The sequence below is a fragment of the Pleurodeles waltl genome, chromosome 5 (genome assembly GCF_031143425.1).
Source record: "Pleurodeles waltl isolate 20211129_DDA chromosome 5, aPleWal1.hap1.20221129, whole genome shotgun sequence".
Classification (NCBI taxonomy): Eukaryota; Metazoa; Chordata; class Amphibia; order Caudata; family Salamandridae; genus Pleurodeles; species Pleurodeles waltl.
In genome coordinates, this window is record NC_090444.1 from 164,052,020 (window position 1) to 164,071,278 (window position 19,259).

The following is a 19,259-nucleotide window of genomic DNA, read 5'->3' on the forward strand; positions in this document are numbered from 1 at the left end:
ATGAGAAGGCTACTGACCTCTTGAGATCCATCTCTTTGGGGCAGTCAACCATCGTGAATGTCAACCAGGGACTGGCATTGCAGATGCAGCAGACAAATGCATTCCTGGAAGGCATTCACAGTGCCTTGACTGGCCTGCAGACATCGTTTCAGGCTCTGGCCGCCTCATTGATGGCAGCTAGTGTCCCTTCTCCTTCTGTCCCCACTCCAGCTACCTATTCCTAATCCCACATCCTTCTCCCTTCACCCATCCAAGTCACATCTTCTGACCCACATGCATCCACATCAACAGACACGGTACGCAAAGACAAACATAAGCACCACAAAATCCCACCACCCCATGCACAGACACAACATTCAGATATGACAACATCCACTCCCTACACCGACTTCCCCACCACCTCTTCCCACACAGTCACTACACCACTCACACCTGTAGCCACCACCTCATCAGTCCCAGATCGTTCCACATGTGCCCCTGCAATATCAGACCCACATACATGCACCCCATACACCACATACACACTCAGCATGACTGTCAACACCCCCACATGCAGCATACCCATCCTACCTGCAGACACCACCACAACATTCACTCACACATCCCCCTGCCATCTCCCTGCATCTCCTCCCCCCTCCTCCCACAACATTGAAACTCCCACAATCACCCACTCAACTGTCACACGGCACACACATGGCATCCATGCACGCACCTGCACCCAAATCACCTCCACATACACAGCTCTCAACCACTACCTCTCCCTTAACTCCCATCACTTTCTGCCATGACTGTCCCCGTGCCCCCAAAAAGAGATTCCTGAGAGAATTTTCCCTGTTCCTGTTCCCTCCCAGTGACCTGCTCCCTGACCCCCCGCACCCTGTCACCCTCCCCACACCCTTGACTTCCACCTCCCAGTCCTCGCTGGTAGTCGCCATGCCCCTCCCCCACTTAAGACATCCACCCCACCAAGTCCATAGTCACCCCTCCCAAACCTAAAGCCAAGCCCACTCCCCCAAAATCCAAGTTGAAGGCCCCCCTAAGCCCAAGGACCACCCCTCCAAATCCAAACCCAAGGACCCCCTCCAAACCCAAACCCAAGGACCCCTCCCTCCAAACCCAAACCTAAGGACCCCCCTCCAAACCAAAGTCCCCTCCCTGAGGTGCCTGCATGACCCATTGATGCCCCTGCTAAGTGGAGGCCAGCAGTTTGCAGCCAGTAGTCAAGTTGGGGCCTAATTCTTTGCCCTTTGTGGGATGGGCCACAATGGGCTTTTTGGACTGACCCTTGGCCCTCTCTGTACATAGTTCCTATAGTTTTAAGTTATTTATTATACATGCACCACTGCACCGTTGGTGTCAATGGAGACGAACTTGTCCTGCCTTACCCTAAACATGTGTCTGTTGTATATATACGAATTGGCGTGTGTATGTGTGTGTATGTGTGTGTGGGTACTGGTCTTTGCATGTGTGTGTGGGTGAGCGTGGCTTGCCATGTGTTGTGTGTTGTGTGTGTATACTAACATCATTCCCTCCAGTGTATGGTAGGTGGGTGCACTTACGGTTGTCTTCGTCGCTGGTCCTGGGGTTCAATGGCCAGCAGGAGCATTGGGAAGACTTGCAATTCACGTGCCATGTTGCCTGCGTACGTGCCTGCGGACGTGCCTGTGTCCCTGAAGGTGAGTGTTCCCTTTTCTGTACTTCGTTTCTGCCAGACTTTTCGTGGTGTTGAGACCGCCCCGGAAATACTGGTGGTGTGCAGCCCCATAATAGGGTTGTGGGAAACTGCCTCACCGCAGGCCTGAATTTAGCAACCACCGGCCGTGGCTGTCCGTCCGCACTGGTGGTTCGGGTAGCGACTTGGCTGTGTTCTGTTGCTTCCATCCCTGTGCTCTTTATATGGAAGTCTGCACTGCCGGGGCTGTGGCGGTCCACGGTTCACCAGTCTCATAATGGCCAACTATATGTTTTATTGGCAATGCCAACGTTGACATGCCTCAACAACATTTCAAGGACACAGAAAGTATCTTTCATTAACAATCTATGCAAACTAACAGAATTATCCTCCTGTGATTCTAGTTGTGAGGCTGGGAGCCACTTGTTTGCTGATGGTTTCTTTAAGAAGATACAGAATATGTTTTGACATTTGTGTACCATGGTAAAGGTGTTTGGATCATGGTTTTTCCAGGGATGGCAGATGCAGATGCTGATTTGCCATTCACTTTGGATCTGATTGAAGAGCCCAACACTTCAATAACTACTATAAATGCAGGAATCAGTTTGGATACAAGCAATCCAGACTTCACCAATCAAAGAGAGGACAAGCCTGTGGTGCTAAAAAAGGTGGTGATTATCTCATACGTACCTAAGATCTTTCTACAGAGTTCTTGATCAGCCACACTATTCATGGGTTTTACATAGAACTTTATGCAAACCAAATTTGTTTTGCTGCCAAACTCTTCATTTTTTTCCCCAAAATGTGTTACTAGTGGAACCTGAAATCCCATATCTCCTATCCAAAGGAACAGCAAATGAAACCTTTTGTAATTCAAATAGATTTCTAAGCAATACTTTTCTGGTCAAAAAGAAAAACAAGAAACTACATCAAGTGATCTATCTAAATAGTTTTAACTGCTTTCTTAGTTTAGTGTCACTTTAAAATGTAAATCATTGTCCATATTTGGGATTTCCTCCAACCAGCAGTCTAAATTGTTTATTTGGATCTAAATGGCACTTATTTAACCATTCAAATCCTTCAGCCTCACAGAAATTACCTTCAATTTCAGTGGCAAGGTCTGTACTATGAATTCCCTTCGCTGCCATTCGGCCTTTCCTTAGCTGTTTGGTATTTTACCAAATGGTTAGTCGCTTATCAGAGATTTTATGGTGTTTAGTTTATTATATACTTAGATGTCTATCTGTTGATGACACAGCAGAAATTGTTTCTCTTATATCACATCCAACTAACAACAAACTTGAGGAAAGTTTTGATATTGTCATTAATCAAGAGAAATCACTCTTGTACCCAGTAAATCAATGCAATTTTTAGGTTTCCTAATCAATTTCTAAAAGTCTATTTTACAATTACTGAAAATTGAAATTTCAATAATCAAGAAGGAACTTCCATTTCCCAACTCCTTCCTACATTTCTATGAAACACTGGGGCTTTTGCCACTTTCCATCCAAGCAATTTTTCTGGGTCCTCTACATTATCAGTCCATACAAGGATTAAATATTCCACATTTACAAATAGGTTTGATTCATTCAGTCATGATTCCTCTTGATTAAGAAGCAAGAGAAGAAGCCCACTGGTGGCTAGACCACATACATGCCTGGAACAGTTCTGCTATTTTCAGTTCTATGACAGATGTACTGTTAGAGTCTCACACTGTAAATCAAGATGAGGGTCAGTTTTTGTAGCCAATTTTCAACTGGTGGGCCAAGGTCAACAAGGATGTTCTTCTTGCACATCAACTATTTAGAGCTACTTATAGGCTCCTTTGCTGTCCAGATATTCATAAATAATCATGCTGCTGGTGAGTACTTCTAAGAATGAACAACTAAACCTTAAACAAAAGTATCAATCATCAAGGGAGCACAAAATCAAAAATCTTGGCAGAACAGTTTTGGGAGTTCTCTCGAGGCAATCAGATTTTTATAAAGGCAAAATACATACCAGGAGTCCAAAGCTCAATTACATCTTTGCATTTCCATTATCCCAACAACTACAGAATCTGTATGTTACACACTCCAATCTACAAAAATGATGGGAGGAATGCTTACAATTTGGCTAACCACTGGTAATCACTCGGGGTAGCATTCCAACTCATCAGTTTTTTGCCCATCATGTCACCTCAGGTTAGATCCAGCAATATGCAAAACAGTCTTGGTCCTGCTCCAATAGGAACAATCCAGCCCGAACTGCGAAGCCAGGTCCTCTCTGGACCGGAACATAATGCAACCAAAGACTGTTTTAACCCTAATTGAGGCTTGTCAGTCAGCTGTAGCTTGGTCCTAGGGGCAGAGTGAGCAAGGGACTCACGTCTGGGATTAACCTTGACTGTTTAGGGCATTGCATCAGACACACAAAAGGGTATGGGAAACAATAGCAGAGATGCAAATGGCAGTTGTGTTGGTATTGTTGTCAATTTAATGAGAGATAAGGTATTGGCATACAAATGTCCCAAAAGGTTAAAACTTGCCATTGTCACTCCTGTATGGCAAAACAAATCCACTCTCAATTGTTGCTATCCAGTTATGCAAATTGCAAACCATGAACTGAGGATTGTCTCTCCCTAGTTGAGTAGGTGAACATTGATTGTGTTATTTTACACTTTGCCTGGACGCCTATTCCAGGTGTGTGATTCTAGGTGGTCTCTGGCTTAAATCGTGACATCAGCAGTTTCTTGCTTTGAATCTTGAAGCTAGGGTAGCAAGTGATTTAATCTCTTTGACATTTTGAATAATGAAAGCATTTTTTAACTTTAAATCAGTGACAACACCTACATATTGGTGAATCAATTCAATATGTAGGCTGGTACCTATAGAAACATAATTAATATTATATTTTGAGATTAGTTGCATTTTTCATTTTGTTTCTTCTTTTTCAATGGGAGGTGAAGTTGTGGAGTGAGGGATTGACCCAACTAATATGGATAATTTAAAAATAAAGAAGAGTGAAATGCAAATGTACACAATTGTAGGCATTCCTTATATTAAAACTATCCTAGAAGAAGTCAGCTGTTGCCATTGGCTGATGATGCTTCTCAAGCCACTTCTTTTTACAGAAAACCTAAATATGATCACATAACTGCTGCTCTTTTTTGTGTTTATTGTGAAACAGCAAAAGAAACATTTTAGTATGTAGGATAAAATGCAAAAACTGATAGGGCAAGAATAAGAAACACTGAATATAATAAGAATAGTGAAATATAAATAAATACATGAGAGGAAATGCAATGCACCTATGCTGGAGAGTAACAAAATAGATAATTATTAATGGGGAGGGGAAGGGGTAAGGAAAGGGAAAATTATCCAATCATGTTGAGAGAATATAACAAGATACACATAAAAACCATAAACATTAAAACAAGTTAAGTGTGATCATCTATAAAAGTGCAATTTTATCATATGAAGATATCATTATAAAGGGTAGATACAGAAAAAAGCAATAGGGTGTTCAGGGTGGTTTTCTTACTTCAGCTGATACAGTAATCATTTCACTAGTGGGAGTGGCGATTAGGGAAAGACAGTTAGTGGAAGCCATAATAAATCTCTCTTAATAGCCAAAGAAACAGGAGAAACATAGTTAGTGTCCAGTCTGTGATGAAAAAAAACAGCATTCCACCAAGCTCGGAAAGTTACACAAGTGGCTTGTTTCCAATTTGATGTTCTTAAATGCAATGCAGCTGCTAACAATAGATCTATCAGCTAATATATTTCAAAGTTACATTAGGGCTATGTGGGGCCCAACTATCAAGAAAAATATTGGTGTTGGAAAAAGGAACACTGATTTTGAAAATCTAGTTAATTTCCACACAAGGCTAATCTCCAGAATAGGGAAATGGGAGGTCACTCAAATAACATATGTTTTAGATCTGCATTTTGATATGAACAGTACCAACATGATGGACTGGTACTTGTAGAGAAGGAATTAAGTAACGTGGGAGTAAATAACAGTTTGTGCTAGACAAAATAAAGTGTTTGTGTAGTGTTAGCAGCTCGTATCGTTTTCTGGATTTTAAGCCGTAACTTGGCCCATAAAGTAGTTGTCCAGCATTCTGCTAAGTCCTTTTCCCAGGCCATTTCAGTTTTAGACTTGATTCTAACCAAGTCAAAACGTAAGGACTTGTATATAGCAGATGCCGAGGGGTTAGCGTGTAATAAGGAGAAAAGTTTAGTCGACAAAGAAGGAGAAGGTACAGTTGACACAGTGGAAAAGTACTGAGCAATGGTGGCGTGAAAAAGTTTGGATTGTGGTTTACATGTTGAGGGTAAGAAGTATGTCTTTTGAAGATTTGCAAAAGATATAGTTTGATTATGAGCAAAAGGTTGTGATAACCAGTATAATCCTCTGGAGTGCCATGTTTTCCAATATATAGATCGATTGTTGATTCGTATTAGCTTATTATGTCAAATAGGTTGTTGTAAAAAGTTATCATTAGAGGGGTAAGCTGAAGGCAAGAGAGGTGACAAAAGTTTGCGACTATGGGAAATAACTGGTGTACGAAATTGAGCTATATCAGCTGTAAAAGCAAGAGATTCTTTAAAATCAAAAGGAGAAATTAGAGATTTCTGTAATTGTAGCCATATCGGAGGATGTAAGGGTAAGTCAAGGGTAGGTCAGAGGAGAGTCATCTAGCAGTTTGTTTTAAAGAAAAGGAGTGATGATATTTTTTGAAGTCAGGAAACGTAAGACCTTCATTTGACTTATCTTTTTTTTTTTAAATAGACAATGCAATACGGGGGGATTTGCCTTTCCATAGAAATTTGGAAAGTAAAGAGTCTATTTTTTTAAAGTAATAGAGACGAATATGGACAGGAATCATCGCAATTATATATAATACCATGAGGGAAAGCATAATTTCGATAGAATCAAGTCTGCCCCACCGGGAGAGAAAAAGTGATTGCCAACAAGTCAAATTATCATTTAATGTTTTAATGATATTATCAAAATGTAATTTTATAGTGTGATTAATAGTTTGTGAAAACCATAATTCTAAATATTTTATTTTAGAGGGTTGCCAAGTAATCCAGTGGAAACAAAAAGTTGTTTATTACACAGGACCTTTAAAGGTAATAGTTCACATTTGTCAGAATTTAGGGCCAGATGTATGAAGAAATGGCCTTGCGAATCCCAAATAGCGATTTTTAAGAAATCGCTATTTCCGAGTGCAATAGGCCATGTACCATAATTGCGATTCGGAATTGGCGATTTCTTAAAAATCGCTATTTGTGGTTAGCGAGGCCCAATTACCAAATCACAATTAGCATTTTCGCAAATTGCGATTCGGTAATTGAAAATCGCAAATTGCGACAAATTGTGAGAAAGCACACCTGGAGGAGCCTGATGACATCACAAGCAGGAAGTGAGTCATCCCCGGCAGTTTCAGGTGCCACACCCAAACCAGCACTCAAAGAGAGTCAGCCCAGCCACACTGAGCAAGTCTCTGGAGAAGGCAGCAGCACAGCTGAACAAACATGGACACCTCTACCCAGGGAAAGGAGAAGGGAGAAAGAAAGCGTACGCTGAAATTTAGCGAGCAAGAGCTGGAGGTGCTGACAGAGGAGCTGGTCAGGAGCCATGACCGGTTGTTTCGCCATAGCTCACTCCAGGTGCCTGAGAGTGAAAAACAGAGACTCTGGACAGAAATACAGACAAAGATCTGCGCTGTTGGAGTGGCACAGCGCTCGGTAGAAGAAATCAAGAAGAGGTGGTACGACCTGTGGTCTCGTGCCAAGGAGAGGGTGGCAAGACGACTACAGGAGGCCAGGAGCACAGGAGGCGGTCCACCCACAGAGACACCCTCCACCCCGAGAGAGGACCTCGTGGAGTCCACACTCCTCCCGGAAGCAGTCAGTGGGGTCACTGAGATTGACACCTCCGGCACACCAAGTACCAGCAAACGTAAGTGCAATATTGAATAGTAACCCCATATGTGTATGCACAAAAGCCCCTTAGGAATTAGCAAGTAATGTAAAACATTGTGAGAAGTAGTCCATTCCACATCTTAGAAGCAGCACAACAATGCCTTATGGGAGTGGTAGTCCACAACCCAGAGCTGAAAGTAGCACATAGAATGTAATTAAGTAGAGCGACACCCAGAAGAACACAACACCCACAACACAGTGAAGAGAAGTACCTGTACCTTTATTACCATTGTGTGACCTTAATTGTAACAAACATAACCGACATACTGCATATTGTCGTTGCAGGTGGGCCAGGCCCAGCAGCCACAGCATGTGCCAGTTAAGGGGAGACAGACACCCATCCTGCTTCAGACTCCAATACGAGTGGGTCTTAGAATATTGCGCCACTCCGACGCAGGCCTAGGGCACTGCCACTGCCAGAACTGAGTCAGGACTCCAATGAGCAGCAGGAAGGCCCACAAACACCATCCCCAACTGGCAGATGCACCCAGATGCAGGAACCCCGTTCGCAGCAGACCACAGCACCCCGCAGGATGCCTACATATGCAGGTGCACAGGCGTATGAGGCAGGTGAGGGAACCTCCTTCTTTGGTGGTCTGGAATCGTCTATGTTGCAGCAGCAGCGCCTGCAAAATAAAAACATCACTGCATTACAAAGGCAGATGAAGCAACATAATGCCAACATGGGGGGCCTGCATCGCCAGCTGGAGTGCCTGAATGCCAACATTGAACAGCGGCATGAGGGACAGGTCCAGGCATCACAGGACACAAGGGAGCTCACTACTGCTGTGAGGGAACTATGTCATGAGCTGCGCCATGACAGGGTGAGCCACCGCAGGCAGGAGCGACACTTCATGAGCATGTTTGGGGGATTTTGTCGCTTTGTGACTAGGCTGGCTAATTCCACCTCCCTAATTTCACGTCGTGCAGTGGCTGCACAGGTTGAGGCAGCACACAGCAGCAGGGATGTGGCTCAAGGACTAGTCCAAATCACCAATCTGATTGACAATATCATGGGAAACAGGTCAGCCACACCTAGCAAGCTTGGACTGGGTGACACGGAGGACACATCCAGCCTCAGCAGCGTAGCTGTGCCGGCACAGCACTGCCACAGAGGCAGACAATCGAGGTGCCAGTGAGGCAACTGGGTACTCGAGTGGCGTGCGTGGCCGAAAGAAGTGACTGTAGTGGCCACAGGGGGCTTTATGTGTGTCTGTAATGAGTACACTATGAAGGAATAGTGCTTTACTGTGAACTGCTATTGTTTGTTTTTTTTAAATCACTTTTGTTGGTATTCGTTGGACTAACATTACCTGACATTAAGGTAATAAATTTACTCACTACAGGTACATTTGTCAGTGGATTTGTGTTTACATACTTACATCTGAAATGGTTGTGTGTGATGTCAGCACGCCTTTGCCTTCCCTCTGCTGCACTGGTCCTGTCTGCTGGCTGTAGGGTTGGTATGGGATCATCATCCTCATCTGAGTCTGGCTCCGATATTTCCACAGGTATGCCCCTGGTGGTAGCTATATTGTGCAAGATTGCACAAGTAGCCACTATTCTACATGTTGTCTCTGGGCTGTACTGTAGTGCCCCTCCACTTTTGTGGAGGCACCGGAAGTGACTCTTCAGCAGGCAAAAGGTGCGCTCCACCACGTTGCGGGTCGCCCTGTGTGCTGCATTGTATCTCCGTTCTGCTGGTGTTGCAGGATTGAGGTAGGGCGTCATCATGTAGGTGCGCACTGTGTAGGCACTGTTTCCTGGAAGGGACAGAGAGTATATTGAGTAACTGAGCCATCTGACATCAGCACGCCATCAATGCGCCGGTGTACAGAGTGTCAATACCTAGTAGATATTCTTCACCAAACTCCCCAGCTAGCAGTCTTATGTGAATGCTGCTATGGCGAAAGATGTATGAATCATGGGTGCTCCCTGGATACCTGGCCACGAGATCAGTTATGATATAAGAGGCATTGCATATCACCTGTATATTCATGGAATGTTAGTATTTACGGTTGCGGTACACATACTCTGTGGCAGATGGTGGACAGATTGCAACACGTGTCCCATCTATGGCACCTAGGACATGGGGGAACTGTGCTATCTGGTAGAAATCTATTTTTGTCTGCTGTATTTCCTGTGGGGTGTGGGGGAATCTGATGTACTGGTGTATCCTGCTCAGCATGGCGTTAATAAATGCATTGAAAAATCTAGAGAGCGTACTCTGTGAGACCCCTCCAGCTGCTGCTATGACCCCTTGATAGCTCCCTGAGGCAAGTAGGTGGAGGGAGCATAATACCTGCACATGGGTGGGGATGCTATGAGTCCTATGTGTTCTGCGCTGCAGTATGGGTTGTAGCTCAGCTATCAGATCAAGTATCATGGCTGAGTTCAACCTATACCTCTCAAATATTTCCTTTGTCTGGTCAAAAAGTGTAATGCGCACTCTGAAAATGCGCTCCTGTCTCCTCCTCCCTCTCCTCAAACCTGCCAAGATCCTCATCCTCCTCGCCATTACGTAGAGTGCAGCCATTGTGGAAAAGAGTCTGAGGCATTCTGGACCTCTTTATATAGGTTGCACCTGGTTACCACCTGGTTTCACTTAGTGGTATTTTGCATGTGCGAAATGATATTCTGCGAAAAATCGCAATTTGCGATTTTTTGATGCATCGAATTGCGACTTGGATTTTGCAACTCGCATTTTGCGCCTCGCAATTTCCTACTGGAAATACTGAATCACAAAATGCGACTCGCAAAAACAGGTTGCAACGCAAAAAATCGAAATTTTTGCGATTTCTTATTTTTGGTCTGCGAAAGCCTTTCATGCATCGCAGACCATGTTTTTGCATTCGCAAACTTTGCGATTAGCACTGTTTGCAAATGCAAAAAAGTTTCATACATCTGGCCCTTAGTCTATAGCTAGAAAGATAGGAGAAGGTATCGACTTGATGGAATAAGGGAGGCAGAGAGGTAGCGGGATTAGAACAGTACAAAAGAATACCATCAGCATAAATCGGCTTTTTAATTTGCTAAGATCCCGTTTGAAAACCTGAAATATGCATTTCTTGTCGAATTTTAGTGCGAAAAGGTTCAAGTCCTATGATAAACAATAGAGGTGAAAATGGGCAGCCCTGACATACACCTCTAAATAAGGGAAAAGAATCTGAGAGCAAACCATTAACATAAATAGTAGCTTTAGGGCCTGAATATAGTAAGGATATCAATTCAATTAGTTTGGGTGGAAACCCAATCCCTTTAAATGCCTGAAACATGAAATTCCATTCCATCCTATCAAATGCTTTCTCAGCATCTAAGGCGATAGTTGCAATAGGATGATTTAACGTAGAGGCCTTAGTTAGGATGTTAAAAAGAACTTGAGCATTATTGGAGGCTAGGCGGCCTATGACAAAACCCGGCTGCTCAGGACCTATAAGATCAGGCAAGATGGGATCTATTCGTAGAGCCAAAGTTTTTGCGAATATTTTATAATCAGTATTAACTAAACAAATGGGATGATAATTTTTCCAAAGTGTGGGGTCCTTATTATCTTTTCGGAGTAAACAAATCATAGCCTCATGAAAGGTACCACAGGAAGAGCCGGTTTTGGCAAAAGAGTTAAATAACTGCAAAGGTTTAGGTAAAAGAGACTTCGCAAAGTGACTATAAATTTCAATAGTGAACTCGTCAGGTCCAGGGAGTTTCCCTCTGCAAAGTACAGAGACCACCTGAGATATTTCTAAGAGTGTGATATCTGATCCAAGTGAGTTTAAATCAATATGTTGTGAAGGGGGAGAGGAAATGGATTGAAAGTATGCTGATAAATCTGGTTGGGATGGATGAGTATCAGAAGAATATAAACTGGTGTAAAAATTACCAAATTCCTGCAGTATATCTTTATGCTTATAAATAATATTCCCTGTTGAATTCTGCAGGGATTCTATTTTAGTCCTATCTCTCCTAATCTTTAAATAATTAGCAAGTAATTTTCCCATTTTATTTTGACCACTCATAATATCTTGCACTGCTTTTTAAGAGATACAAAGAAGGAACATTCATAGGTAATCTTTTAAAGGTCATCTTGGCATCAGTAAGAAGATATAATGATGCCTCATTATTAGAATGATAATATTCACATTCATGTTTTTAAAAAAGATTTAAGTAATTGCGTATTTTGGGATTCCAAATGCTTTTTCTTGGTGGAAACAAATTTAGTTAAGAAACCTCTGGCTTCTGGTTTTTAAAAGAGTCCAAATAGAAACAATAGAGGTGTTAAGTGTAGTATTAAAAGTAAAGAATTAATTGGTAAAGGTTTCAAATTCAGAAGAGAATTTAGAATCTGAAAGGAGAGTGTTGTTAAAACGCCATCTGCCACCATGAGGTGAAAAAGGAATATAGTTGATATCTGTATAAACTGGTGCATGATCTGAAATCAAAATGAACCCTATGTCTGAATAGAGAACATTTTGGGTAAGAGATTTACTGAAAAAGAGATAATCTAGCTGAGATTGTGAGTGATGTGGGGGCGAATAAAAAGTATATTCAGAAAAGGCTGGATGACATAATCTCCAAATATCAAATAATGAATTACGGTGAATGCAAGATTTGAATTGAGAGTGCATCTTGGATTGTACAAACTTGATTTTTGAGTGCTGGTCCAGTACGGGATCAAGGATTTGATTACAATCTCCAACAAATATAACATATTCATCATCAGTTAAATGTAATTTATCCAATATATTGGAACAAAATATATTGTCTACCGAAACCGGACCACATGTATTAAAAATAGTCAGAGATATATTATTTAACAGGAGTTTGACAATAATCCAGTGACCATTAGATTCAGTTTCCTGATGGACTGTCGTGAGATGCGACTTTTTATGGCAAAGAATCACTACTTAATTTTTCTTCCCCAGTGCATGGGAAGCAAACATGTTGCCTACCCAACATTTTTTTAGTTTAGTAACTTCCATCTCAGAAAGGTGTGATCCTGAAGCAGTACAACATCTGTTTTTCGTTTGGCTAAATGAGATAACACCCTTTGTCGTTTGATTGAATTACCTAACCCTTTGATATTCCATGTGGTGATCCAGAATGTAACATAAAGACATTAGTAAGCACATATTGTATGTTTACAGTATAATAAATATTTGCAATAAAAAATAGAAAATGAGAAGAATAAGAAAATTGGTTAATAAAAGGAGAGGAAGAAAACAAGAAAAGTTAAAAGATAAATTAAACTATATAGTAAAAGGATAGAATGTTGCAAAGGTCAAATAGACTATACAAGTCATACAAATGACAACTGAGGAACATACCTACGAAAATACAGAACAAAATGGGAGTGTGGCAATACCAGAAGATGATGACAACAGCCATCAAGGTCTACAGAAATGCAGGGATGGCCTCAACTTGGATTAAGTTGCCTCATAAAGGGTGAAAAACAGGAACGAGACGTGAGGAGCTGTACCTATGGTAAAAAATAAAAGACTGTGTTGAATTAAAATTACAGTAATGGGAGAAAAACAATAGAAAGAAGTGATAATCTTAAGAATAAGTCCAAAATCAAGTGAGTTTTGAAGTGTCCATCTCCTCTGCTCCATGTTGTTGTGAGAATTGTTTGAGTGCGACTGGATCATTAAAAGAGGATATTTTCTCTTTGTATGTCACCTTGAATAAACATGGATGAAGTAGACCGAATCTAGCATTTATAGCTCTCAATTGAGGATGCATGACCAATAATTGCTTGTGGCAATCAGTGTAGCTTTCGCAACTTCTCGAGAGAAATATAGTCTGTGACCATTCCATATTGTTTGTTTTTTAGCCTTTATCGCAGACAAGACTTGAAGTAAGTCTGTATATTGCAAAAAATATATAATGATTCCTCGTGGTTTATTAAAGACCTTTGGACCCAATTTGTGAGCCCTCGGGATATTGAGGGGAGTGACTGATGACAAATCTAGTAGTTGTGGAAGAAAGGTTTGAAAGTAGGTAGTTGGATTGGAACCCTCTGTGTTTTCCGGAAAACCATATAAGCGCAGATTATTCCTACAATTTCCATTTTCAAGATCCTCAGTATGTTTCTTGAGTAGTGAAATTTCAGATTCCAGGTTTGAAATACATGAAGCTGCTTGTTTAAGACTGTCTGTTTTTTGTTCCAACAGCAAAACCCGTGATTCCAAGGAAGACCATTTATCATCTAAATGCTGCAAAGTTTTTGTGTTCTCTTCCATAAAAGGTTTCAATGCATGAATTTCTTCTAAAATCAAATCCAAGGAGGTTGACGTGGACTTCACTGGCAAAGGAGGATCTTTTTTAGGCCTTTTGTTTGAACCTGTTGGTATTTTGTTTGATGAGGCCATTTTCGGAATGGTTCCTGAGTGGGACTCAGATCTCAACAAAATCCCGTCCTCCATGTCATCGCAATTAGAGTCTAAATCTGATTGAGGAGTAATTTGAGGAGTGTTAGAAAGTTTAAGAATCCTTATTTTTTCCATAAAATCCAACTTGGAGTGGAAGGATATACAGAACAAGAGGGAGCGCACTTGGAATCAATGTTGCATTGTAAAGATTTTAAGAAGTTGTTGGAATTGGAAATCCTAGTAGATTCTGTTATAGATTCCAGTAAGGTGGCAAATAAAAATATATGCAGAGAGAAGTTGGTGGCTTTGTAAGGTTACAACAATGAATATGGGTAAGAATTGTTAATGAAAAATTTGCCACATCCTTACAACCACTGAATAAATAGGTAACAACACTACCAAGATGAAGGAAAAAATAAAGAAGAGGATCCTTTACTTAATTCCAAATTTATAGATGGAAAAAACAGTTATTAAAATGGATGTGTCACATTTATAAAGTAGAACCATTTAAATAGTTCTGAGGAGAAAACACGTTTGTCAGCACATAAAATGGCGGTCGTGTCTCCATTCATGAGGAAAATCCCCGGGGGCCGGCCACACAAGTCTTTCTAAATGAACAAAAGGTCGCTCCAGTGACTCACCAATGCATCCGGAGGAGACTCACGTTCGTCTCCTCCGAAAAGGAAATCCCAAGCAGCATTTATGTAAGATTGAGGCCTCTTCAGTCCGTGGAGCCTCGATGCTACGCTGCCTTCTTAATCAGAACCGTCAACACACCCCTGGGGAACTGCTGCTCTAATGACTACTAGATTTTACTTGAGGCAGCCAGGAGGAAACACATTGCAAGATCTATCTAAGCAAGTGATATCAGGCAACTGTTTCCAAGCTGTCACCCATTTCAAAAATACTTTTTCAGAACAGACTCACAAAGGCATTTCCTTTCATTTCTATATAACATAACCATTTTCCCTTGGTTTTAAAAGCAGAGGTTGCTCATAAGTTTATAATTTATGAAACATGGTGGTTAGATTACTAAAGTAAGTTAATGAACTTTTGCATACTCCTACTAACGCAGCCTCACTGATTCTAAAAAAAAAAAAGGTTGAATTTTGATCAGAGCATTGTTAAAATGAACTAATATGAATCAATCTCGCAGCCTTGTTGAAGCCTAGAACATTGTAATTAACAAACACAAAGTAACAAACCAACCTAGATTCGTCCTCGCAGTGTTATCTATTATATGATGCTCACATGTTTGGAAATCACATTATTGTTATACATTTTATTTTTTAAGCAAAGAAGATGTCACATTGATAAGAGTGAAACTGCAGAAAATAGACGTTAACACAGGTGCCACGTTCCTCATGAGAAAACGGTTAATAGGACCTTAAAAAAAGATACACCTCAGACGTTTCTCAGCTGAGCTAACAGGATTTGAACTTTGTCACTTACAAGTGCTAAGGTGAAAACCGGTCTCATCTTAGCATGACATGCGAGTATATCATAATTGTGTTTTAAAAACAACATAGTTGATATAAAGGCAGTCGTCTAAGAGGCACAAACTGTGTGTACATTTGCAGATGCCAAAACAGCATGCATCTATTTCTCTTTAGAATGTTGATCAACCGGAAATCGCTTGAGCTGCTAAACTAAACCTAATTATAAAAACACTAATCAGCTGCTCTGTTCTGCTCTGGTTGTTAAGCTTTCCTTATTAAATGAGCCCAGTTGCATACCCTAAAGTCATGTGAGAGCACAGAATGATCTGTTACTCTCTTGCCTGAAGCTAAAGGCTACAATGTTTAATTTAGTGGTCCTCATTCAGTTTCTCCAGACACCCCTTGAACTAAAGAATGCTGTTCAGGCACACATTCCCTTCAAGAAACAACATTGCTACAAATGAGGATCTATAGGTATATGTTGCTTACAGTAAATTTTTAGCAGCTAATTGCTCAAAGGTAGGAACAGTGGTCTTGTGACAACTTGCTCGACCATGTTAGTAAAAAATTACTAGTCCTTAAGTTTAATGTTTTCAGCCTTGTGATGACGTTCAGCTGTGTCCTATAAGACCACATTTTGACTCACATCTGTGCTTTGCAGACATGTGAATTCACTCAAGCTGACTCAATCTTCAGTCTTGCAGAAGGCTCACACTTGCCTAGACATTGCCACATCATGCCCCTGTCCTGCACAATTTAAAGACAGGACCACCTGCTCCTGACTCTTCATGGACCACGGTTTAAACCCACAGATCTTTGTGTCACCAGTCTCTCTGAGGACATCAGAAGGCACTTCTTACTAAGTAATAAAGGCATGTAGTGTCCTTCAATAGACATTTGCAATGGTATGGAATGCCTAATGGGTCTGTGAATTGAATGCTCACTGCTAAATCGTGCTAACTAAGCTTGAATCCTCACCATCTCTCTTAGGACATCAGAAGGCACTTCTTACTAAGCAATAAAGGCATGTAGTGTCCTTCAATAGACATTTGCAATGGTATGGAATGCCTAATGGGTCTGTTAATTGAATGCTCACTGCTAAATCGTGCTAAGTAAGCTTGAATCCTCACCATCTCTCTTAGGACATCAGAAGATACTTCTTGCTAAGCAATAAAGGCATGTAGTGTCCTTCAATAGACATTTTCAATGGTATGGAATGCCTAATGGGTCTGTAAATTGAATGCTCACTTCTAACTCGTGCTAAGTAAGCTTGAATCCTTACCAGGCATATTCAGTAATACATCCATCTGAGGCTGGTTTATTTAATAATAGTAAATTGATTAATAGGAAAACTGTTAAACAGAGTACTTAGAAATGGCAGAAGCATGGTTAGAAACGTCGCACAAAGAACAAGGTATTGATGTGAGATCACAGAATGATCTGTTACTCTCTTGCCTGAAGCTAAAGGCTACAATGTTTAATTTAGTGGTCCTCATTCAGTTTCTCCTGACACCCCTTGAACTAAAGAATGCTGTTCAGGCACACATTCCCTTCAAGAAACAACATTGCTACAAATGAGGATCTATAGGTATATATTGCTTACAGTAAATTTTTAGCAGCTAATTGCTCAAAGGTAGGAACAGTGGTCTTGTGACAACTTGCTCGACCATGTTAGTAAAAAATTACTAGTCCTTAAGTTTAATGTTTTCAGCCTTGTGATGACGTTCAGCCGTGTCCTATAAGACCACATTTTGACTCACATCTGTGCTTTGCAGACATGTGAATTCACTCAAGCTGACTCAATCTTCAGTCTTGCAGAAGGCTCACACTTGCCTAGACATTGCCACATCATGTCCCTGTCCTGCACAATTTAAAGACAGGACCACCTGCTCCTGACTCTTCATGGACCACGGTTTAAACCCACAGATCTTTGTGTCACCAGTCTCTCTGAGGACATCAGAAGGCACTTCTTACTAAGCAATAAAGGCATGTAGTGTCCTTCAATAGACATTTGCAATGGTATGGAATGCCCAATGGGTCTGTGAATTGAATGCTCACTGCTAAATCGTGCTAACTAAGCTTGAATCCTCACCATCTCTCTTAGGACATCAGAAGGCACTTCTTACTAAGCAATAAAGGCATGTAGTGCCCTTCAATAGACATTTGCAATGGTATGGAATGCTTAATGGGTCTGTGAAGTGAATGCTCACTGCTAAATCGTGCTAAGTAAGCTTGAATCCTCACCATCTCTCTTAGGACATCTGAAGACACTTCTTACTAAGCAATAAAGGCATGTAGTGTCCTTCAATAGACATTTTCAATGGTATGGAATGCCTAATGGGTCTGTGAATTGAATGCTCACTGCTAAATCGTGCTAAGTAAGCTTGAATCCTCACCAGGCATATTCAGTAATACATCCATCTGAGGCTGGTTTATTTAATAATACTAAATTGAGTAATAGGAAAACTGTTAAACAGAGTACTTAGAAATGGCAGAAGCATGGTAAGAAACGTTGCACAAAGAACAAGGTATTATTACAATAATTAATGCCATATGCTAGCCCAATGACAGAAAAAATAGATGCTGGCAGTTTATTGATACCTAGACAAATTATTTATGTATTACTTTAATATACATGACAATTAAATGTATTTAATAAAGTGGTCAGCAACCTGTTTATTATTAAACACTGGAACCTATAAACACAAAAAACATATCACTCATTGCAAATGTAAAAAAAGGATTTAACCATCTGTGAGGGGAATTATTTTTTACTGTCATTGTGGCAGTGACTGCTTCACACAAATCATTTCCTCAGGAAGTAGCTGCCTGAAACTGTGAAGTTCTTGATAGAGATATGTCTCTCCTACTCTAAGAACACCTGATGAGTAAGATGAATAGATATGCTACAAAGGCAAGCTGCTCTCAGAAGCTTTCACTCATTACAGGCATATGGTCACACCACATACTGGCAGTTACATATTTGCAGTACCACTTTTCTAGTAGATGTATTCTTCAAGCTGCAGTTTGTCAGGCTGATGAAAAAATGTATTACGTAATACACCACACAAATGTTCAAAGTTTCCTTTTATGTTAATTTAAATATAAAAGATTTGTAAAACACACTGTCACCAGGTTTAATGGATGGAAAACAGGAGTCAATAGTGTACAACAGCAAGAAGACTCCTAGAAATTACATGTTTGTGTGCCATATGAAGTGCCTCTTTATACCCTACATTCAGTGTACTATAATATTGCTTTTACAGACATCCAGTCGACTGAAATCTTAAAACCCCATGGAAAGGGTGTTCAGATCATATACAAAGTCAGAGCTAGACACTCAAAGGTAATTGTCTGCGTCACTCACAATTTTTGAGAAGTGAAACTGGAAGCATTTTGAGGATTCTATTTTCTAATGTGTAACATGCACTTTGATCAAAAGTCTAAGTTTACCTTTGTGAATCAGGCCCTATATTTTTGGATAGCAAAAAAGAGCACATGCAAAAGCATATTCATACTCCTTTTTATACCATTTTTACGGGTGGTCTCATTTTCCTTCTCATCATCGAACCAGAGATACGCCTGCTCCTATCTAACATAAATCTCCTGCCATTTTTCCTGTACGTGAGGGGCTTAAAAAAGAGCTTGTGAGTACCATAAACACCTAGGCTTGTGGCAGTTCATAAACTAACAAGGCATTCCCGGCCTCAAACTAACACTCCCATCAAATGGAGATCTAGTAAGCTGAAACCTCTATGTCGGTGATTCCTTTAATCGGTGTGACAATGGCTTTTGTGAATTCCAAAAT